Source organism: Cupressus sempervirens, chromosome 6 (genome assembly GCF_028749045.1).
Source record: "Cupressus sempervirens isolate cs-2001-9-10 chromosome 6, ASM2874904v1, whole genome shotgun sequence".
NCBI classification, from domain to species: domain Eukaryota; kingdom Viridiplantae; phylum Streptophyta; class Pinopsida; order Cupressales; family Cupressaceae; genus Cupressus; species Cupressus sempervirens.
In genome coordinates this window covers 4586794-4612134 of record NC_143123.1, presented here as the reverse complement: position 1 = coordinate 4612134, position 25341 = coordinate 4586794, and the positions used below count along the sequence as shown (strand labels likewise).

General features: G+C 33.8%; 1 pseudogene; it reads right to left on the bottom strand.

Annotated features, from left to right (window-relative positions):
• Positions 1–1494: 1494 nt before the first annotated feature.
• On the bottom strand, positions 1495–25341 carry LOC149550703 (uncharacterized; annotated as a pseudogene).

Here is a 25341-nt window from a genome sequence, read left to right as displayed (position 1 = left end):
TATTTGTCTTTGTCAATTCACCATAGGGTTATGTTGTTACTACTATCATGAAGGTCTGCACCTTTGAAATGGAAGCTGAAAAGAAAGTAGAGCTAATACCAGAGGTACTGAAGCTCTGTATATGTGTACTTTATGTCTTTTTAAATAATCTTGGAATTCATCACCTTTTTCAAAATAACTTATTTTTGTTATGCATTTTATTTATGTGGTTATTCTTATCCAATGTCTACTTTTACATATAGGTATATACTCCTATGTGCCAAAAATTATATTACCATATTATATAATTATCTTTTGTATATGTGTGTGATTGAGGCTTTAACTGACACTATTTGTTTGCTTATGTTTCCTTAATAAATTCAAGATTGTACCTGCAAGAGATTCTCAAGCTAGCTTCGTGGACTAGCTTTTTGTAATATTTTCCTTGATTGTCTGATCCATCTGTAGACTCTGAAAGGAGAACTCAAACCTACCTTCTTATGTGTTGTCTAAATAATACTTATTTTTCATTATATCTTGTTAAATTTATTACACTGATTAATTTATTCTATTAGAGTAATCTAATAGAGAGACACTAAAATCTGTCTTCATCATTTTGACTATAAGCACTAGCTTACAACTATTTCTAAACCTAAGAATTATATAATGTTGATCATAAAGAATCTTATTGAACTAGATTTATAATTTTAGAGAGTAGTAATAACTTCTACACAAATTGGATATGGTGATTTCAACTTGGATGCTTTATGTTAAATATATTAATTATCATTTCACTATTTAGCTTTGATTTTCATTTAGCCATGTGGGTTGATGATAGTATTAGTAGCTTCTTTATGGTCATTTTAAAGTGAAAATGGTAGAACTCACTTTCTATGCATAGGAATGGTCTATACAAGAGAATAAGAAATAAGTTATGTAACTAAGCATTATCCCCTTCCAACAAGGAGTGATTAATCTAGGTACTTGGTTGCTTTTCAATTATGGGATGGCCTAAAAGTGATTTTATTTTTTGTTTTCTAGAACTAGAGTCAGGTTTTTTTGGTAGTAACCTAAGGACAGTTGAGGGCATTTGTACCAAATCTCTTAAGGTAGGTCTCTTCTTGAGTGCTGGGGATGTCAAACTTAGGGCCAAAACCTACCACATTGTGACCAAGTAGTGCCCTTTAGGACCAATTATTGAGGAGGGTAGAACCTCCTCTTCTGGTGTTGGTTGACTAAGGGGGACATTCCTAAGGTTTACTACAATAAATTTGACTGCAATGACTAAGCACTTACCATGACACAAACCATACGCATTGTGGAGTGCACCTCTATAATCATCATTTTCTACTTTTCACACCCAATTACACAAAGGGAATAACTAGTTGTTTGAAATGCCTTTTAATATAGCCACTTCCATTGATTCTTGCATTGATATGCCTAGAACTACTAAAACAAAAATAATGCAATGTTTTAAGATTGATTGTTCTAGTGTGTTGTGAGATGATGGATCCATCATTGAATGACCTCCAAAGCCTTAGGGACTCATCCTTCAATCTCATTGCCATTAAGTAATACCAACTGAAGTTGTCAAAAGCCTAGACTATTCAGAATCATCCCTGTGTTTATTCGACAAATCCCCTTTTCTAAGAGATACCTGTCCAAGCTCCAAAAAAATACTACCTTTCAAACTGTAAGAGCTCAAGTTTAGGCTTATCAAGGTTGAGAAAGTGGTCATTTTCTCATTAATGAAAATCTAAACCTTTAAACGTTGACTCCCAAGATCAAAGCACATTATAACAAGAGTAGAGCTATCTTTATTAGTGCCATACATTCCATGTAGAAGGAGCACATGGATCTCTATTACATCACATTCAATCAGGATTTTGAAAAGATTCTTTTAATGCTTTCATAGTTAAAACTTCTAATGTTTCTATTGTGAAATCCATTGGAATCAATGCATAGTTCTCGAGACCACTAATTATTGGAGATCTAGTAAGAGGTGCTAACATTATGCTCATTGTTGGTTTGGTAAATTTGTGAGCAGTTTGCAACCAATGAAATGTAGTGAAGCTTCCTACTCCATTGAAGATATCTATCAGGTGTAAATTAATTTCATTGAAAATAATGTCAAACACGTGCTTCCCAATAGTAGTAATACCTGAATCAATTTTTACAAGGTGAGAAACCAAAGCCTATATTACAACCTTGTATCAACATACTCATAGTCTACATTAGAAGCCAATGTAAGAAGAGTTTGATACAAATGAGCTAAGAAATCATCATGAGCTTGATTTTTACTCTTTATTAGATTTTGGGTCGACAACACCTTGCTTCCATTGAGGCTATTAACACCATTGATGTTTGATTGCCAGGCACATGTAGAATTATCTGTATCATTCTTAAAGCTAGGACCAAGAGCCACATGTTAGGTGGCAACAATTCACAATGATTACATGCTTACCAATTGAGGTTTAAGCATAAAACAATGAAGTTACATAATGATTTCAACTAACCCAACAATAGGGGCATATGTAGCAATGCTATATAGACATACTATAACTATAGGTTCCAAATTTCTATATAGATCTTCCCATTGTAGACCATCTTGATGCACAATTTCCAATTTGATAGGATTCTATTGGTTGGAGAGGGAGACTTTCACCATTAACCTCTATGCTTTTCTTGATGTCCATACCATGTTCCCAAGGTGCCATTTTACCATAGGGGACTGAGCTCCCATTTTGGCATTTCACCATTTTACCTACTCTAGAGCTCCCATTTTGGCATAGGGGGGGAAGATGCCAAAAAAGTCTACATAATTTGGCTTTATAATATTAATTTAAATTTCTTGAAATTTTTTGAAGTGTTTTCAGAAAATCTATTTTTTGAAAATGCAGTTCCCATTTTGGCCTACCCAGGGAGAATGCTAACCAAAATGGTCTCATGTTTCAAAGAAAACTAAATCAATGATCTTGGTTGCAGAGAAAACAACTAGTAGTCTAGGGTCAACCATTGTAAATAGAGGATACTTTCTACTAGAGCTTTGTGGTTCTCTTAAATACTTAGCAAAGCAGCCCAAGGAATGACTAATCTAGGTACTTGGCACAAAGCTTTGTGGTTCTCTTAACTCTAAAAGAGTATGACTAGCATAACACTCCTAAGTGACATGTAAGGATTGTTTTGTGAATCCTTACTTAGGTTATGAAGTTTGACATTATCTAAACAAATTCCTCTTGTTTGACATCCATAATTTGTATCAGTAGTCACCTTCTTTTTCATTTTACAAATCACAAGCATATCTTTATGTTCTACTTTTTAAGTTTTCATATGATTAGGTTCATAATATTGGAATATATATTTCACAATATTTAATATTACTACTACTACTATCACATTGCTTAATACCATCCTCCATGGCAAGAAACCATAAATGGCATCACCTTTTTTAATAGTAACTAACACCTTATTATATTTCTCATACTGGGGCAAACAACTTTCTCTTAGTGTGTAACAATCTTAACCTTTGGCTTGAAAACAAATTTTAACTAATATCCATATTTTCATTCAGAAGCTACAAAAATTGTCTCTTGAGCTCAAGGATCTAGTAGCTCTAGAACCTTAATATTTTTAGATCTACTTCTTATTTATTGGAAATAGATTTGAGCAGCAGCTCTAGGGAGATAGGCTTTGGTTCATCTCATTTTAAAAATAATTTTTCTTTCGTAGGGTTATGAACTTATTTGATAGTCCAAAGTCTAGCCATTATTTTCTCATCGACTTTGTTGATAGCATGACAGAGTTTGTGTACCACTTGCCATGTTTTTAGTGACACTTTTTTTTGGAGTTAGTATATGTATGTAGTATGTACACACATGTATAATGCATGTATGTAAGCATCTATATATATATATTGTATGTATGTATGTATTTATATATGCATGCATGCATATATATATATGTACATACATATATATTTATTGATTTGTGTATGCATGTGTATTTATATATGTACTTGTAAATATATGTATATAATGTTTAACAAAATGCCTCAACAGAGATGGATATATATGGGAAAACATGCATTCATGAAAATGGGATGAACATTGAATGTTTTAAAATGACACTTGTAGACTACCTTGCACTCTATGAGTTATACAAGTGATAAAGTTTACTATTAATCAGTATTGTATAATTGTTTCAAACTAATTACATATTGAATTAAGCTCGATAAACAACTGGCTAATGTGAAAACAAAAAACTAAAACTAAATTAGAAATCTTAATCAAAGTCCTTAGATATGATACTCTCCTATGAGTACTTTGTACTTGGGGTACTCGTAACTAGTACTTATGTATGGATACTTTACATGCACTCTGCAAGTTCTACGAATGGTAGACTTTTCTGTTAATCAGTATTATATCAAAGTTTCAAATTGATTACATATTGAATTAAGCTTAATAAACAATAGGCTCATGCAAAAAAAAGAAACTAAAACAAAATTAGAAATCTTAATTAAGGTCCTTAGCTATGATGCTCTCCAATGAGTACTTGGTACTTGGGGTACATGTACCCAATACTTGGGTATGCGTACCCATGCAACCAAGTTAGATTTATATTGAAGAAAATGAGTTGGGAGGTCTAAATATTTCACAATATTTTCCAACATCCTCGCTATTTGTGCCAAAGTGTGAGCTTTAGTTTGAGTATAGATGTCCCTCAAAGCATAAATAATAAACATTTTGTTGCATGTTGCAACTGCCACTAGCCTAGTGGACATGTATGCAAGTTGTGGAAGAATACACATGGCATGTATGTATGTGTGTGTGTGTGTGTGCATGTTTTTTTATGCATGTACATATATAATATCTATATGTATATATATAGCTATGTGTGTACATGGATGTATACCATTTTTATTGGAATTCCTCAAAGAAATGTGGTTTTATAGCATTCCATAATTGTAGGATATGCACAAATTGGGATATATATGTGGATACATGCATGCACTACAATCGCATGTACCTATGTAGATTTATATGGGCATGTGTGTTGCATCTATGTATACATATGTGCATACATACACACATAAATATATATGTATATGTATGCACACACATATATAGTATTTTTGTGTTTATAATTATATTCAAGAAAATGCAATTGGTAGATGTGAAGCTTAATTCCACAATCTATGCAAGCATTCTTCTAGTTTATGCGAAGCTAAATTCTACAATTTGTGCCAACATTCTTCCAGTTTATGCAAAGCTAAATTCCATAATGTCTACCAACAATATCAACACTGCAAGCCCACATATGATCTACACTACGTAGGTAAGGATGTGTACTACTTCAAGTTTATGTGATTTAAAAATGTAATTTCTTGAAACCTAGTTTATGTGATTTAAAAATGAAATTGTTTGAAACCTAATTTTATTTGAAAATGAAATTGCTTGAAACTATGAAAAATCTGTACAAAAACATCATCAATTACACCCTAAGAACACTATAACCCTTGTCACATTTGAGCAACACAATTTGTGGCACCAATCTTTTTGGTATTGACTTACTGTTAGCACTAAGTTACAACACAATTGTAATCCCTTACCCCAATTGTACAACATTCCCATGGCATTCATATATTCATTTAGCATATCTGTTGACATTGATTATGGTTTTTGTTTCCTAGTTTGTGAGGTTTTGATGTATAAAGCTAGGTGGGATTTGATGAGAAATAGCTAGGATTTTTCCAAGCTAGGTAAGAATATAAAGTCATGAATGACTAGGCACTGAACAATGTAGTTCATTGTTGTACATGGATTTGATATGTTATTCTGATCATAGGCTCTTCTATCTCTCCTTTTTGCATGCACACAAATAAATGATAAAGAGAAACCAAGGGGCTACATAATGGAAGCTTTTGTTGAGTTGGGGGAATGGAACAAGAATTAAAAGTCATTAAATTTTGATTGATTGTTTTATAACTTATGCTACCACTTAGTTTTTCCCTTCATTGATTCATTTATGATTCAAGAGTGGATATATATTTTGTCTTTTCTTGTGCCCTTGTGATCTATGTTTTTGCAGTGATCTTTTTCAGTGGAGGAGGAAGAAAGGGGAAAGGAAAAGGAAGGGTCTTGTATACATTGTGTAGTAGAAGTGGCTTACATATAATACTTTAATTACCAGCATGAGTAGCAAGAGGCTAGGTCAGTCAATAGTAGTGGTAGTAGTAGTAATGTAGAAACTATACCATGCTATACTATGCAGAGGTAGACTATGATTCCACATTTTGCATGCATGTCTACCAAGCTAATGGCAACAACATCCAACAATAGTTCTCTATCATTTATGGTTTGAAAGATGTCTATAAATCATTTCAAAGGTTCCATTTTGGCATAGATGAGAGATGTTGGAAAAGCACATATATTTAACTCATTTTCTCTGATATAAATATACACATGCATATGTTCATACATATGTGTGTGTGTGTGTGTGTGTGTGTGTGTGTGTGTGTGTGTGTAGATATATTCAACAAATCAATATGCATATCCTATAATATTGGCTTGCCATCAGATGACATTTCATGTAGGTAGTCAATAAAATAGTTCAAACACCTTACCTATGATTCCACATTTTTCATGCATATCTACCAGGGCAATTGCAACTTAAACAAATATATTCTCTCAATATATCTATTTTGTGCATATCCAACAACCATGGCTTTTTATGATACATTGCATTCAAGCATCCTGTCAAACATTTCACATTATTTATCTATGCTTCCATTTTGCAAGAATTTATCCCAAGGCAAATGCTACTACTTCATCTACACCATCTGACAAAATCCTTTATGCTTTGATGCTCATGTAATCACAGAGCTACAATCTATGTGTTGTGGATGGAGCTACAACCGTGAACAAGTTGTTTTATTATGTTCTTTTTATCTCAGGCACTTTGGTGTTCTATTCAAATTTTATTTCTCATCCTTAGTTAGATATGTTTCCTAAATCCTAATTTGTTATGAGACCATGGAAGATGATTTAACATGAATATTAATGCTCTTACTACAGTACAATACAAATAGTATATTTTTTAAGTTTCTTTATCTATGTTGCTTTTGTGTTATTGATTTCTTTGATGCAATGTTAGTGTAAATAATATCATGCAATTTTTAGTGGATTATCAATTATAAAAATATTTTGAGTATTCAAAATCTTGAGTTTATATTATTTGTATACAGTGCAAGATAACAAGAATCTAATGACAACTATTATCATTTTTGGAGTGGTAAAAAGTTTAACTTAGCTGCGCTTTTATTTTCATTTTCATGTGGTTCATTATTTGTTTTAAAAGTAGAGGATGAATTCTCCTTGTTAATTTTCTAAATTTTAGTTAAGTTACTTTCGGGGCTATGATTTTGTCAAAATTTGGATTTTTTGTTTTTTGCTTTGCTGACTATATCAATTCAAAACCTAGTTTGATGGACTGGACATCTTTCTATAATAGTTTGTGAACATGCTATAGATTTTTTGTTGTTTTAAAACATTTTTATTTCAATTTCTAGATTTAGATTTGAGGTAGTGAGCTTTGAATTTGGTACCTAATTTTTTGAATGTGGGTTGGTCTTTATTTTGTAACTATTTGGCTTATTTTGGAAAATCGGTTGATGATATGTAGAGAGTGGAAATTGTTTCTAACATGGATACTTTTAATTTTTTCTTAATGCAAGAGTTGAGTTTCCTCATGATTCTATCTATGTAGCATATTATTTTTCTCCTTCATAAATAATTTTGGGTCATATGTACTTAATCACTACAAAATTTACTATAACTAAATAAAAGAACAAAGCATGTAAATCTACAATTTGTCGAGAAGAACAAACTTGTATAGTTGTAAGCATGGGAGCCACTTTGGGCTTTAAAATCTTCATTTCAACTTTAGCATTTTCACACTTTCAAAGAAAAAGGGTGGAAACAAAGGTGTGCTTTGGAACTAAAAAAATAGTTGATGCATGGAGACTTGATCTTTCACCCTTCCCATTAGACAGTGGAAGTATATTTGTAATATGTTTACATAAATATTTTTATGCACACAAGTAGTAAATAATTGATATGACTTGAAGAGGCCATATATTGTTTGGAGCATGTTTTAGACTCAATGCCTATTGTGGGTCGCATGTTAATGGCTACTAGTTTCTAACCTTTTGGTGAATGCCAAGTTGCTTTTTTAGCAATATGACTGTCAAGATTATGCACATCTCAAGAATGGAGAGCCACAAGATTGTATTGTTTGGATCATCTTGCTTCCTTTATGAATAATCTTTAACTGAACAATAAAATTTTTACATCCATTTTTGAGTTCCATTAACTCCATCTGCTCATCTTGCAACAACAAAATAGAGCGGTGACTAATCATCAAGATGATATATAAGTTCATATTTATTCAAAGAAGCTTTAAGGTGGATCATTCTAATTTGTTCATGAATTTCGTTCTACAACTAGTAAAGATATTGGATTGAACACTTGTTTATTATTAAAATATGAATTGGATAAATTCATATTATTTAAATATGAACTTGATAAATATTGACATCTAAATTTTTATGGTGCAAGTGTAAGGTAATCAAGCTATTAGAGGATGGTACATATGGAAATGTTTTGAAGGCTATTAATAGGTAGACTGATGAAATTGTAAGCAATCTATGACATCAATTTTGATGGTATCTTGGGAACATACAAGAAAACTAGTTTGATTCTAGTATCTTTTTTCGTAGGGCATTTGCTTGGATTGTAAAAGCTATTATTTGTTGTCTTAGGTTGCTATTAAAAAAATGAAGAGAAAATATTACTCTTGGGATGAAAGTATGAATCTTAAAGAAGTGAAAGTATTATTTTCTTCACTCTTTGAAGTCACTATTATTTTTTCTAGTCAATTTTGATTAAGCATAATTCTGTCAGTCAAGTGGTATTAATTATTATTTGGATGCAGTCTTTGCACAAGTTAAATCATGCCAATATTGTAAAGCTCAAGGAGGTTATAAGACAAGATAATCACTTATATTTTGTCATCAAGTATATGGTAGGTTCAACTATTTTAATACTTTTTTTTCCATCTCATTTCATGCTTGTTAATTGTAGCTCCAAAGAAATGCAATTTGTTACAAAACATAAAAAATATTTGGTAAGGACCTTGATATTTTCTATTTGCTGGACAGGAATACAATCTGTATCAGATAATAAAAGATAGACTCAAGTTTTTTCCTGAGTCAAAAATATGGTATTGGTGCTTCCAAGTGTTCCAGGGTCTTTCATATATTCATCATCATGGATATTTCCACTGTGACCTTAAACCTAGTAAAAAATTTGAACTTGTTTTTACATTTCAGCAAGGCTTCTCAAAATAGATGTCATGGATTCTTCTTGTTTATAGTTGATTTCTGAAATCCACTAGATTGAAATATTATTGATTCTACACATTAGTTATATCAAAATCTTATAGTTCACCAAAAATGCAAATCATTGGTGTACTTAGAGCAATAATTTGTTACATCTTTGTTTACTTAGATACTTGTTGTGATTGAGTTGTCTACCTGGGTCCTTGATTATCAAGATTGTTGTTTATTGTATGCTAATGATATGATACTTGCTATGATTCATGTTGGTAGATTAGTAATATTATAAATATATGTAGTCTATTTTTCATTTTTAAATAAATGTTTTTATTTTTATTTTTTGCATATTGTATTCTGTTAGGTTTATAGTTTTCATCTTAGCCTCCATCCATATAGATTTTTTGCCTTCTTCATGTGTTTGTGATTAGGATTACTTTTCTCACTGATGTAATGAGATATTCACTTTGTGGGATGATTCATACTCTATTTTCACACTTCTTTTACCTTCTAAAGAAAATTTTCTTAGGTTCCTTTATCTATAAAAAGAAAGTGGTTCATCTGTTGTATTGAAGTACATTGATTTTTTTTCACATAAATTTACTATATTCCTATGTACTCTAGACTACTAGATGGAATGCCCTTTCTTTTGATTATGTTATAGCTACATTCTCCATCCTTAGCTCCGGTGTTGCCATTACTAGGATTTTGATATCTACACCTTTGAAGAGAAATGCAAAGCTTGATCTTTGTATTGCCTTGTTTTAGATTTAAGCTCTGTATGACCAATTTACGTTATGGGTTCAGATTTGCATTGCATTTTTCCTCATTCATCATTTCACACAAGATCAACGAGGCTAGTGATGACAAGGAGTGTGAGCACTATAACAATGCAAAATGTGAGTAATATATTTGTAAATCATGCTTTTTTGTGTTTCATTATGCATTATTTTAGCATAAGCCCTTTCTTGTTAAATAGTTGTTAACTGTCCATTGTGTTTAGCAATGTCATTAGAGGAATTTTGCACTTGAAGTTAAATATTTCTTCTGTCATATTAAAATAGGCTCATGTTTAGGATTTTAATTTTTAAATATTAATGCATAGACCTTTTTGGGGGTCTTATCAGGGTTTATTTTCTGATCAATTTTGAGATATTCCCCCCCCCTAAAGCTAATGCTAAATTTCAAATTTGTATATAAGATTTGTTTCAAGTTTAGATTGATCTAGTTTTTTCTTTCCAGCATAGAAACAACTATAATTCAAAATATGGTTGGCACAGTGCTCCTGATTTAGGTAAGGATTCTTTTTGTGAATCCTTACTTAGGCTATGAATTTTGACAGTATCTAAATAGATTCATTTCCTTTGCTATTCATAATTCACATGATGCATTTATTCTATTTATTTTTATTTTCTCAATATAGTTTATGATTATAATCAGAGTGAATTCTATATATAGTTTATGACATTTCTTTGAGGCATTCCATAAAATAGTTCACATGCCTTGCCTATGATTTGACATTTTGCATGCATCCTACACTCTTTCATCTAGTTGATGATGGATTATAGAGAGTGATCTGAAATGATGATGCTAAAAAACACACACAATCAAATCCAAAATAAACTTGCATTACAAATGGATTGTGGAAATCTGATATTGTTAATTTTGCATGCATGTCTACTGAGACAGTCACAACTTAACCATATATATAATAGATTGATCTATTATATATATGGTTAAGTTGTGATTGTCTACCTATATATGGTTAAGTTGTGATTGTCCTGGTAGACATGCATGCAAAATTAACAATATCAAATTTCCACAATCCATTTGTAATGCAAGTTCGTTTTGGATTTGATTGTGTGTGTTTTTTAGCATCATCGTTTTAGATCACTCTTTGTAATCCATCAGTTGGATGAGAGAGTGTAGGATGCATGCAAAATGTCAAATCATAGGCAAGGCATGTGAACTATTTTATGGAATGCCCAAAAAAAAATTGACCAAGCATTAGTGGAAATTTTGACCAATGCTTGGCAGTTTTTGACCAAGCATTGGTGGAATTTTTGACTAATGCTTGGCAATTTTCCACTTGGTAGTTTTCCACCAATGCTTGGCAGTTTTCCACCAAGCATTGGTCAAAATTTTGACCAATGCTTAATAGAAATTGCGCCAACAATTTTGAAAGTTTTTGACCAACGTATTGGTTGAAATTTTGACCAACCAACAGGTTGGTTGAAATTTTGACGAGAAAAAATTTGACCAATTGGTTTGTCCAACTTTTGACCAACTTGGGTCAAAATTTTGACTAATATTCATCAAAAAATGAGGTCAAATGTACTAGAGATATTATCTAGATAAATTCATTCTAGCTAAGATATATATGGCCTCACACTTTTCCAATTGGAAATGTCTACTAAATGCATGTCTTATACTAGTTTGTATCTAATTACTAAAGAGATAAAATTATTTCAGAAAAAGTGGCATTTCAATAACTCTTACTATTTTTTATGATATATTTTCAATAACATATAAACACCATTTTGTAGAGCTCAAAGTCAAGACTATTCTCATATAGATTTTACAGTGTTTTAATTAGGTATAGTATATTATAATTAAAAAATTCTATAACCATGTATTTTAACACTCAAAAAAATGTGTATTTTGAGAAAGAAATAAATATTAAATCATATGAAAAAAGTTTTAAAATTATATGACATTCTAGAGGAGAGTCCTCTTCTAGAATGTATAATTTTTCTCCTGGTTAGAATAGATTTATTTTGAAAAATGTGTTGTGAGATGAAAACTATTGATTTGAGGTGAAATTTGAATCATTATAAAAGAGAAAATATAGGTCTAAAGATAATTTTTATTTTTTATTGTTCTAGCTATATATGTTATCTATAACATAGTCTAAGATCAAAGGGAAATAATTTTATTTCCATATAGTTTTGTGGTGGGAACTAGACCCCTAATTTTAGCATTTTTTAGCAACTAAAAAATTATCTATAAAAATTAGGAAATTATATCAATTCTTATTTCAAATAATTATTAAAAAATTATAATCCTAAACTTCATCCATTTCTACACATTTCATTAGTTTACTTCATTTTCAAATTCAAAATAATAATACCAATTTTATGTCATTCAATGTAGTTTTGTTAGCCTTTTCCTTTACAAAAGGGTGACATAGGTTTGTGCTTTTACCCTTAAAAGAGACATAAAGCTAATACAAGATAAAGTATAGTACATGATGAGTCATCCCAAGACAAAAGAATTATTCTTAGACCTGTAATAACCAAGATATACATTAGAGTGCAAAAATGCAAAAAAAATGAATACAAGAACACATACAAGAAAAAATGAAATCTAAAAAAATAACCAAAATCACTAGAAAGATCTTTCCAATGATATAAAGAATTTCCACAATAGAGATAATATACTCAAGCTAGGTCTCTCAGAGCACAAAATAGAACTCCTAACTTTGATAGAAAAAAAGACTTATCCAAAAAGCATCAAAACTGAAGAATACATGTACCATCATGATGGGCTTAGAACCATCATTTTGAGGATATCTTATTTGCAGAAAATGAAGTTTTTATGCTTGAGATATGAGAAAACAATCACTGGTAGGTCCAAAGTGAGCCAAAAGGGAAAATAGGTGTGATGATGACAAGCCCAATTTTGATAGTCAAATAGTTGTTGAGAAAAAAATGCTAGATATTATCTCCACATGCTAGAAAAGGTTGCTGGAAAAAAATACTAGCTAGAGAATGAGAGCTTGCTAGGTGGAAGAAATCAATTTGCCAAAAAATATCAGTCAGCTAGAAAAAAACCTCATTGAGAAAAAAAATGTGGGGCCAATGCTAGAAACAAAAGTTTAGTGGCCAAAAAACACATGCTAGGAAAAAAATCCTAGTGAATGAAAATGTAATAGTTTGCTAGTGAAATATTTTTGTGTGAGGGAAAATGCATTGATTCCCAAAAAATAGTGGAGAATATCTAAATAGCTTGAATAAAGGCAAATCTACCTATTTAATATCATGAAAATGCCCCCAAAAAATCATATCAAACTGCCCAAAAAAGCAATGGAAAACCACCTTCATTGCCACTAACTTGGTCACTTGCATGGAGCACAGTGCGAGGTTTGGGAGCCAAAAGATGTTGGCCATGTGAAAACCTCATGAGGCATGCAAAAACTAAGGACTTAAAGTGCTAGAAAGTATGCATAGGGGTCTTCTAGAAGTTGATGTGACAAAGGGTACTAAGGTGGTGCATGTGTGGATTGAGGTACTTAAATAATGTAAGAAAAGCCCTACATAGGGTTGATTTGGAATGGGGCAAAGCAGCCATGAGGCCCTCAATGGTACATGGAGCTAGAAGTATAGAGCACTATAGGTAGAAATATGCCCTTCAAGACTGATATTAGGATGATTTGTGTGGAAATTGAAGAGGAGATGACATGGACTATAGAGGGGCCATAGACCCTACATAAGCAAGGGTGGACAACACAAAAAAAATTACCTTCCTTTTTGAAATAGATTCTCCCCTTTAGAATGAAACTCCTCCCAAATTTTAATGTTTTTGATCAACATGCAACACTTAAAGAGGTATTTTGCATTATATATGTGTGTGTATGTATATATATATATATATATATATATATATATATATAATTAAGAAAGAAAAGAAAAAACATCACCTCATTTTTTGATCCCAAGGGCATACAACCTTTAGCTAAATATTTTTTGACTCAGATTTCAATAGTAACCAAATTAGACATACTTTATATAGGAATGGGGGGTTTGGGGCATTCTAAGCTCAATGATGATGTCCATTTTGGCTCAAAATGAACCAAAATGAAAGTCCCCTAGATCCAATACAAAATCTATTGCAAATTAAAAACCCTTAGAAAATCTAAAAAATTTCAAGATTAGGAATGAGCTATAGTAAATCCAGCTCTAATACCATGTTAGATTTAATGAAATGCAATTCTTCTCAACCCATGAACACCAACATGCAAAAGCTTGGCACAAGACAAGAATGAAGATCAGACAAATTTCTCTGAAAGAGTAAAATTTATTAAAAGAGAAACAATTAGATTTATACTTACCATCCTTATAAAAGGATAACAATATAAATTAAAGAATAAAAACCCCAAAGGGAAATATCCTAGGTACATGATAATAAATAATAATAAAATTAATTATATTATGCCTAAAGTTTAGCCTAAGTAGACTAGAGATAATATGAAAATACTTATTACTCTAAAAAATATATATCTTAAAGTTATTTTTCATTCATAAGCCTATATATAGGTAACAAGTTATTCAAGGGATGTCTAGATTTTTTTCCTTAAACTAGGTTGAATGGAGAGAATTTGGTAGACCTTTTCATCATGATTCAATCTGGCCATAATGCCAAATTCAACTTGGTGTCTCATGCTTTTTTATTACTATCCAACATTTTTTTGATAAACTTTAGTTTTTTTTATTACTTGATTTAGCATGTCTATTTCCTTGGGGATGATAAGGAGAAGAATAGGAAATAACTATGTCATATTTGCTGCAAAATCAAAAAAATATTTTGATATGAAGCACATACCATTATCTATAATAGTTTTATAGGGGGCTCCAAACCTTGTCATGATGTTTTCCATCAATAATTTAGTAACAAATTTAGTAGTAGGCTTCATAGTTGGTGTAGATTCGACCCACTTAGTGAAATAATCAATGGTTACTAGAATCTAATTATGTCCCCTACTTGATTTAGTACTTATCTCCCCTATAATATCTATCCACTACATTTGGAAGGGTTCCTTGACCTACAAAATCCTTAAGGGAAAAGATCCATTGTATTTTAGTATTTCCAAAACTTTCTAACATGCTTCACATTTCTTCACACAGGGATAACAATCCTTGAATATATGTGGCCAATAATACCCTTGACATAAAATTTTGTGTGTAGTAGTTATAGCTGAGAAATAACCTACACAAACTCCTACATGAAACTCTGAAAGGGTGGATTCTTCTTGGTATGTATCCAAAAAGAGTGATACCCTCATATGTCTTAGGTAATATACTATTTAACTTTACCATAGGCATCTTTCAATGATCACCTCTATATGTTAAAGACCTCTTTGCTTTACCTGAGCTACTTCAAGGTTTGCATCAGCCATAATGTTTTCCAACCCTTGACCTCTCACTAGCTTCATTATTTGGATGTTGATATTAAATTCTTGGATGTGGTTTATACATCTGCATCTTCTCCCCATAGTCTCTATTTATCTAAAGATGTCCTTAATTGCAACATTTGGTACATATGTAACTATTTATGCATCAACCAAGTAAGGTTTGAATGATTTTACTACTTTTACCAATCCATAAGCTTGTTTCATATTGATATCATAATTGAGCTCATGACTTTGTAAACTTCTACTGAAGAATGCAATGGGTTGTTCATGGTCTATCTCATTCTTTTGTAACATGACTGCATCAATAGTGTGATATGATGCAAATGAAAATATGTGGAGTGGTTTCTTAAAGTTGGGAGCTTTAAGTGACAGTTCACTTCTTTGATTTCTCTTTTTGTATCAAAAAATTTTTGTGAGGCTTCTTCATCCCATATTACTTTTTCTCCCATCTTCAACATACTAGCAATAGGATTAATTAGATATAAATATTTTTACAAAATTGATTTGGCCAAAGAAAGATTGAATAACCTTGACTCTCTAAGGAGATTTTATACTATTAATTGCTATAGTTAGAATATTTAGAATAACTGAGAGTGGCTGGAGGGGGGTGAATTAGTTATCCTCAAATCTAGATGTACCAATTCAAATTTCAACAACTTTGACCTACTTTAAAAAACTCATGAACTCACTAAGCCAATATAGAAACTCATCAACAAGTTAGCTTATTCATGTCGCACTTAGATCTCTACTTAATATATGCCAAATAATAGAAAATATAATAGTATAACATGAAACAGGAAAAAGACATTCAAACAATTGTGACACTAGGATTTAATGTAGAAACCTAATTTGTAAAAAAACACCAAGTAATATGTTACCACTTTTTCACTCTTCTGAAATGATCTCAGTTAAGAGCCAACCTTGTGTAAGGTTACAAAGAACACTGTTAGGTATGACCATGTTGAAGGATTTAATCATCTTGTTAGAAGACTTTAGAACATTTCATTCAAATGTCACCTTGATTAAATGATTTACAATATGATTGTTAGGTTAACCTTGATTAAAGGATTTTATGACCATAATGGTTAGAAAGTAATAGCTAGGATTGATCTAACAAACCACAATTCACTTTGCAAATTTAGATCTTCTTTTGGCTCATTCCTAGTCTATTAACTAGACTTCATCACATTATCAATCTTTGATCTTCTTGGAAACCATTCAAGCAATCTTGAAATCACTAACTTCTCACTTTTTCTCTACAACTTTGATCTTTATTCATTCACAAATTCTCCAACCAACATTGTAAATTGTCTCATGTGTCTTCTTAAATAGGTAGCTTTGATCTTTTACAATTTAAATATCACCGTAGATCTTAGGATTTGATTAGATTCATTGAATATGTCCATCACTTGTCCTTCTATTCCTACCTTGAAACTTCTCATCAAATCCTTCCCTTATATTTCTCAACAAACCCAATTAATGCATTAAATATGGTAGCTCATCATTATTCATCATTTACATGTTTTGACAAATTCATAGATTTAACTATGTCGGCCTCAAATCTTGATTCTTTCTCAAGCTATTAATTTTTTGGCACCTGGTCATCACTAGATTCTTAAACTTTATTATCACTAGGTAGCTTAGGATCTACTATTCTATCTCACTTGTCTTACACTTTCTTACTCAGCTATCTCTGCACTCAGTCGCTTCAATTTTCTTCTCCATCTTGCTCAACCATTACTATTACTTGTTTGATATTATTTTCCTTGGCTATTACTTAACTTTCTTAATCATCTTGATGCAAGAGCATCCTAAGTGGAAGAGAAATCTTGCATCACCCAAAAATATTTTATTTTCAGTCTTTCCTATTTTAATAAGGACTAGTAGAAAGGGGGGTTGCTATTTTTAGTAAGTTTTTCATACAAGCTCAAAATGTTCTCATTTTCTACATGAAGGTTCATTTCAAAGTTATAAGCCTACCATAAAAATCTCATTGCTCTGGCTTAAGTATTAAAGAAGTTATTGCAGATTTTGGGTGGAAAAAATTGCAAAAGAATCTTTAGGCTCACTATTGGAGGTCTTAGATTGCCTAGATGAGATTCAAAAACTCAATGAAACGGAGCTTGCACAATTCCAAACTATAGATTAGGAGCTAGGATTTCCAAAAAGCGGTTACAATAGCCAATTAGAGAAAAGGTTTGAGACTATGGCCTTCTAAAGTTGGGCTACCTAAAATTTCTAAAATAATTGTCAAAGATGTATTTGGCCAACTCTATATGTGTTGTTAGGGTTTATCAGCCCTAGGTACCATCCTGAGTGGCATAAAATTTCTTATTTAAGAAAGGTCCAAAAATTGTCTAGAATAGCTCTAGGTAGTAGTTTGTAGCTTAGTCCTACATATTACTATAATGAAGGTGCCCATGTGGGCAAGCATATTGTACTTGTGAATTCTCTAATTTTGCATTTATGGTGATAATAAGAATTCCATGTTTTGATCTTTCATTTGTTGTTGTTGTTGTTTTTTTTTAATGTGTTCATGGTATTAAGGGGAGAACCCTTCATCAAGTGGTGTCAAAGCTATAGTTCTTGAGCGTGTAGATAGATTGTCAACTGTGAGTTAGTTTGCACCAAAACTATGGTTTGGGCTAACTGTGTAGACAGACCATCGATTGTGAGGTAGTTTGCATTAGGGTTTTAGTGAAAGCATGAAAATTCCTCAGTAAAGAGAGAACGATAGATGAGCTATACGTTTTACACTTGAGGATGAGGATGAAGTAGAAGAAAATGTCGAAGCAGAGGCATTTCTAAACCTAGAGGAAGAGAGACTTTTAAGGCCATATCCAAGATTGGAAAAAGACCTAAATTTGAGGTTCTAACATTTTCAAGAAATGTTAACCCAGAGGAGCTGATCGATTGGATCAATAAGATATTAAGGATCTTGATAGGGTCATGTTTGCGAAGGAAAAACTAAAGGGACATGCAAAGATCTAGTTGTAGGAGGTTTAGTTAGAGAGAAATAGAAAGGGAAAGGACAAAATCACTAGATGAGATTGGATGATAGGAAAACTAAGGTGGCAATTCATTCCCATGGATTATGTGCTTGATCTATTGAAGAAAATACAAGGCTTGAAGCAAGTGGGAAAATCTATTCAAGAGTATACCAAAGAGTTCTACAAATTTCTCATTAGAACTAACCATGTAGAAGCTAATAAGGAGAAAGTGGCCCATTCTCTTAATTGGTTAAGGACAAGTATTTAGGACAAGCTAATTTTGGTTTAAATAAATAGTATTGAGGAGGCATACTATTTTTCCTTAAGAGTTGAGGAGAAACTGAGCAAGAAGTTTGACAATAAGAATAGTGGAAGAAGCCACGGTGGAAGATCTGGTAGATGATCTTATGGTGGCTATAATAATAATCAAAAGAACAAGGATGAGGCTAGAAGTAGTAGTGATGTAGAGTGGCAAGCGGAATAACCCAATTTGGCCTAAGTTGTCCTTAGGACTTACACAACCCACAACTACACTCTCCAAGTCTAGGATCACTTCAAGGATCCACCAAACTCTGCAACAACCCTTTCTCCAAGGTTTAGACAATCTCCCAATACTTGGAAGGCTCAATCCAACTTTGTCTCCAATTTGCCTTTAGGGACTAAATCCCTGATTTAGACCTTTTAGTGCTTCAGCAACTTCTAGCACTCCACAACACAAACCAATGATTGGAACACCTCCAAATGTTCCCCCACACTGAAAATAACACAAAATTTGGGCTCTCCAACTTCTGCAGCACCAAAATCCACAACTCCCCTAGTTATCCTACTAGGTCTTCATACCCTGTTTTCCTGCAATAAATCCAAAATTCCCCAAACAACTTGACAAAAAAATTAGGGTTTTAGATACCCTTTATCCCACTCTATCAATCCCCCAAAAATAAAATTCCCAATCCACTCCTGCACTATAGAACCTCTCCTATGCACACAGACCTAATGGGCCCTATTAGGCTTGGTTTACAAAGGAACAGTACGGAAATGGGTTCATGGATGGAAAGAAATGATTGGGTGACTTCAAGGAATGTCTATATCAACAACTTCTACCCTTAGTTGCAATTTATTCAACCAAATTCCTTCTGATTTTCATAAAATTGCTTAATCCTAGTTCAAACCAACACCTAGACTTGAACTAGGGCTTGCATGCAAAGTGTACTCTCACCATAGAAACTGATCCTAATTCTAGAGAATGAAAGAACAACATGTAGGCTTGCAGATTCATTGGGTTTTGTGCCCCTGAGGTCAAATAGGTGCACTCTATTTGCCCATTTGCACAAAACCCTTGCTAAAGGGAGGGTTTGGTGGCTGTTTGAGAACAAAATACAATAACTATCGACTCCCTTCACCAAAAACCTTCAAAACACTTGCAAAAGTTTTCTAAGACACTAAGGTTTTGAATCCATGCATTGGTTTGCAGATACTCTTCCGTACAGCACGTGCAGAATTCAAAAACCAGAGATTTTACCACAAAAACTAAGAGTTTTTTGTATTAATGCAATCAAAATCCTTACAATCTCCACCTGTTCTTTTGGGAAGGTGGAATATGACTTAAATAACCATCCTAAACCGATCAACCACCTTGGGATCAGTTGCAAACTGATTTACCAACTTTTTTGAAAAGTTGCTAAAAAGTTGCTGAGCAACTTTTGAAAAGTTGCTAGCAACTTTTGCTGCATTCTTGCCGAGTAGCAATTTTTGCTTTCAAACTCATTCAAGACACCCCCTAACCTAACTTGAAACATGTTTGGAGCCATTTAAGGCTATATAAACCTATTCTAGACTCCTAGTGCTACTAGCCCTATAGGTCACATGGGTCCTTGGTTTATAGAATACCAAAGAGGACCATGTACCTTTACAAGTGGGCATATATTTATTCAAATCCTATTCTAAACTCAACTAAACATCAAAACTCCTTGAAGAAGGTACTCCCATTACATTGTCAATATGATTAACATAGAACATGGCCAAATGAGAATAGCAAAGAGTTTACATGTGATGTAGAGTTAATACCACCTATCTCATCAGCCCTGTTTTGTCTTCCACATGCCAAGATGAAGAAGATGGAATACTCCCAAGGAGTTCTTTGCACCATACTACCCCTCTCTGAAAGAACTCAAGTCCCTTGAGTTGGGGATAGTGTCAAAAACAAAACCTGCCTTCTCTATTTCAGCCTTTGTCATCCATGTGGCATCTTCAGCAGGTAACCCAGTCCACTTGACCAGGTATGCATAGTATGTTGCCCTCCTAGTTTGTTTAGTCACCTTCTTATCAAGGATACATTCAATCTGAGGTTTATGTGCTTTGGGCAATTGAGAATCATCACCTTTATTGTCTAAATCTGTACCTACATCACAAATGTCAGTAGATTCTTTATATGCATATAAATCTGATACATTAAATATTGGGGAAAGACCAACGTCTGGAGGTAGTTCAATTTTGTATGCATTGTTGCCACATCTTTGCAAAATTCTGAATGGCCCTGCCTTCTTCATCATCAATTTGGTATATTGCCCTTTAGGCAATCTTTCCTTTTTAAGGTGCACCATCACTAAGTCACCTACCTTGAATTGGAGGTCTCTTCTTTTCTTATTGGCCTGATTTTTGTATTTGTCTGCAGTCCTTTCCAACCTGTCCTTCACTTGCTGCTGAATGTCCCTCATTACTTGGGCAAAGTCTTGTGCTTGGGCACTCTTTCTATCAAGGTGACTGATGTCTCTTAGTTCTAATACACCTCTTGGATGCTCCCCATAGACAATCTGAAATGGTGTCAATCCAGTGCTTCTATTGACCGAATCATTATAGGCATATTCGGCTTGTGGTAGGATAGAATCCCATGAACCTCCATGCTGTTGCGAGAGACATCTTAGCAAGTTCCCTAATGATCTATTTGTGACCTCTGTTTGCCCATCAGACTATGGATGATAAGCAGATGAGAAGTTCAAATTAGTTCCAAGCCTTTTCCATAGTGTCCTCCAAAAATGGCCAAGGAACTTGGAGTCTCTGTCTGAAACAATAGATCTAGGAAGACCATGTAGTCTTACAACCTCCTTAAAGAAAAGCTCTGCAATATGAGAGGCATCATGTGTTGTTCTGCAAGGAATGAAGTGAGCCATTTTAGAAAATCTATCAACAACAACAAATACATTGTCATTTCCTGCCCTTGTTTTTGGCAAACCCAAGACAAAGTCCATACTTATTGAATCCCATGGCTTGCAAGGAATGGGTAATGGAGTGTATAAACCTACATTTGAAGTATGACCCTTTGCTTTTTAACAGATTATGCAACTATCTACAAACTTCCTAACATTAGATTGCAATTTGGGCCAATGGTAAAATCTTTTTACCTATTCCAAGGTCTTGTCTAAACCAAAGTGACCTGACATACATCCACAATGCTTCTCCTTAATTATATTTTCTCTATATGAACCCCTTGGTACACATAGTTTCCCTCCTTTGAACAATAAGCCCTCTTGAATCAAATAGTCTGCAAAATCAGAATGGTATCTATCTCCCATGTCTTGGAAAACCTTGTAGATCTCTTTAAAATATTCATCTTGAGGGTACATGTCCTTCATGGAATCAATACCCATGCTTTCAAGGTCAATTGATTGGATCATAAGGTTCCTCCTACTCAAGGCATCAGCAACCTTGTTGATGACCCCCTTCTTGTGCTTAATGGAGAAGGTATATGACTGCATAAACTCCATCCATTTGATATGCCTTTGGTTCAATTTATCCTGCCTGTTTAAGAAACTTAAAGCCTGGTTATCAGTGAAAACAATGAATTCTTTAGGAAGTAAGTAATGCCTCCATCTCGTCAAAGATTGCACCATTGCATATAACTCTAAATCATAGACAGAATACTTTTGTTTAGCCTCATTTAATTTCTCACTAAAAAAGGCAATTGGTCTGCCCTCTTGACTTAGTACCCCTCCAATAGCTTTGGTGCTGGCATCACATTCAACTGTAAACACTTTGTTGAAATCAGGAAATGTTAAGACAGGTCCTTGGGCAATTCTTTGTTTTAGGAGTTCAAATGCCTCTTGGGCTGCTTGTGTCCACACAAAATTACATTTCTTTCCACCTTTTATTGTGTCAATCATTGGAGCAGAGATTCCACTAAAATTCTTAATAAATTTCCTATAAAAGTTGCATAGACCATGGAAACTCTTCACTTCACTTGGGCTTGTGGGCGTAGGCCAATGCATGATAGCCTCAATTTTAGTGGGGTCCATCTTCAAACAATCCTTAGAAATGACAAATCCAAGAAAAATCAATTCTTGTTTGACAAAGGTGCACTTTTCAAGGTTTATTTTCAATTCTTCCTCATGAAGTCTTTGCAATACAAGATCTATGTGTTTTAGGTGTTCTTCTTTATCCTTGCTGAAAATTAGGATATCATCTAAGTATACAACCACAAACTTGTTGAGAAAGGGTTTGAGGACCTCATTCATGAGCCTCATAAAGGTGCTTGGTGCATTTGACAATCCAAATGGCATGACAAGCCATTCATAGAGTCCCTCATTGGTTTTAAAGGCTGTTTTCCACTCATCCCCTTCTCTTACCCTAATTTGATGGTATCCACTTTTCAAGTCTATCTTAGAATAAAACTTTGCCCCTCCTAGGCAATCAAGAAGGTCTTCCATCCTAGGCATGGGAAACCTATACCTTATTGTTATCTTGTTTATAGCCCTTGAATCAACACACAGCCTCCAAGTTCCCTCTTTCTTTGGGGCTAACACAGCAGGGACTGCACATGGGCTAACACTTTTCCTAATCAAGCCCTTAGACAACAAATCCTCAATTTGTCTAGCTATCTCTTCATTTTGTTCCGGGGTTAACTTATAGGCAGCCTTATTGGGTAGTGTAGCTCCTGGTATTAGGTCTATACAATGACTTATTTCCCTTTTTGGTGGCAAAGTAGAAGGTGAACTTCCTGCCACAATCCCATGGTATTTGTTTAACAATTCCCTAACCTCTATAGGTTCTACTTCACTTAAACCATGATCCAATATTACTTTGTTTGACACATCATTCTTAGGCTTAGTTACAATTGCAAAACAAGGAGTATCTTTCACTTTTAAGGACTTCAAAAATTCCTTTTCACCAACCAATGCAATACTACTTACCATGTGGTCCATCTTGCCATCATCCGGTAGTGGATTCATTGTGTACTTGACTCCATCTTTCACAATAGTGTACACATTTGTATGCCCATCATGTTTTGCATTGACATCATATTGCCATGGCCTCCCAAGCAAGAGGTGGCATGCATCCATATTAGTCACATCACACAAAATTCTGTCAGCATATTCACCCAATGTGAATTCAACCCAAACCTGCTCATTCACTAAGGTATGATTGTCCTTTGTCAACCATGAAGCCTTATATGGATAAGGGTGAGGAATTGTTTGCAATTTTAACTTGTTGACCATTTCTCTAGAGGCTATATTATCTGTTGAACCTGAATCAACTATCAACTTGCATACCTTTCCTTTTACCTTGCAATTTGTCCTGAATAATGATCTTCTCTGTGGTGGATCTGCCGGTTGTGGTACCTTCAAAAGTGTCCTTTGCATCATGAGGCACTCTCCATGTTCAGCATCAGCAGGTCTGGAGGTTGTGGTGTGATAGGATGAGATGCTTTGCCCATCCTCTTCTTCTTGCAACAGATTGATTCTCCTATCCGTAGGTTTACTGGATTCTCCACCTTTTTGAGGACACCTGAATGACTGATGCCTGGTTTGGTTACATGTAAAACATCTACCTGTGAACACTTGACCTCCTCTTCCTCTCCCATTGCCTCCTCCTTGGTTCCTATTGGGTCTCCTACCCCTAAAGGAGCCTCTTTGACTGGTTTCTGGTTCAAAGTTCCTGGTTTCAGCATTATTTCTACCTTGAAATCTGCCCCCTCTACCTCTAAATGAATTACTTCCTCTTCCCCTATTATTTTCACTTCTCCTCTTCAATTTTTCTTCTATTTTTAATGCAAGATTGAAACATTGGTGGATAGATTCTAAATTGATCAATGTAAGTTCATCTTGTATGCTAAACTTTAAGCCATTAACATACCTTGCCAACTTTTGTTTGCTTGTTTCATTTACCTTTGCTCTTAGGGTCAAGTTATGGAATTCTTGAGTGTAGCCACTCACATCCATGTCCCTTTGCTTTAGGTTTTGTAGCCTTTGATTTATGAGGACTTCATAATCCTCAGGTACAAATTGCTTCTTCACTTCAGCCTTCATCCTTTTCCATGTTGAAATGGGTTCCTTGCCCTCATCCAACCTTTCATTTTGAACAAAGTTCCACCAAGTAAGGGCTGGCCCCTTCAACTTGGCTTTGGAAATCTTCACTCTTTGACTAGCAGGGATATAATCACATTCAAAGTGATTGTCTAGTGCCTCTATCCAATCTAGGCACTCATCTGGATTCAACCGGCCATGGAACATAGGGATGTCACCCCCTTTTGCACCCACTCTCTCCAAAGCTTGAAGAAGTGGCCTTTGATCCAATGGAATCTCACTTCCATAAGTGTCTCCCTCAACTTCTTCTCCTTCTAACTCATAATCATTACCCTTTTTCAATTTGCCTTGGAGCTTTTCAAGCTCTCTCCTCATGTTTCTATTCTCTTCCCTGACTGCCCTACTTTCAGCCATTTGTTCTTTCACCAACTTGGCTAGTTCAATATTGGTGATCCTCAATGGGATCTCCCTCTCTCCATCTTCTCCATCTGACAT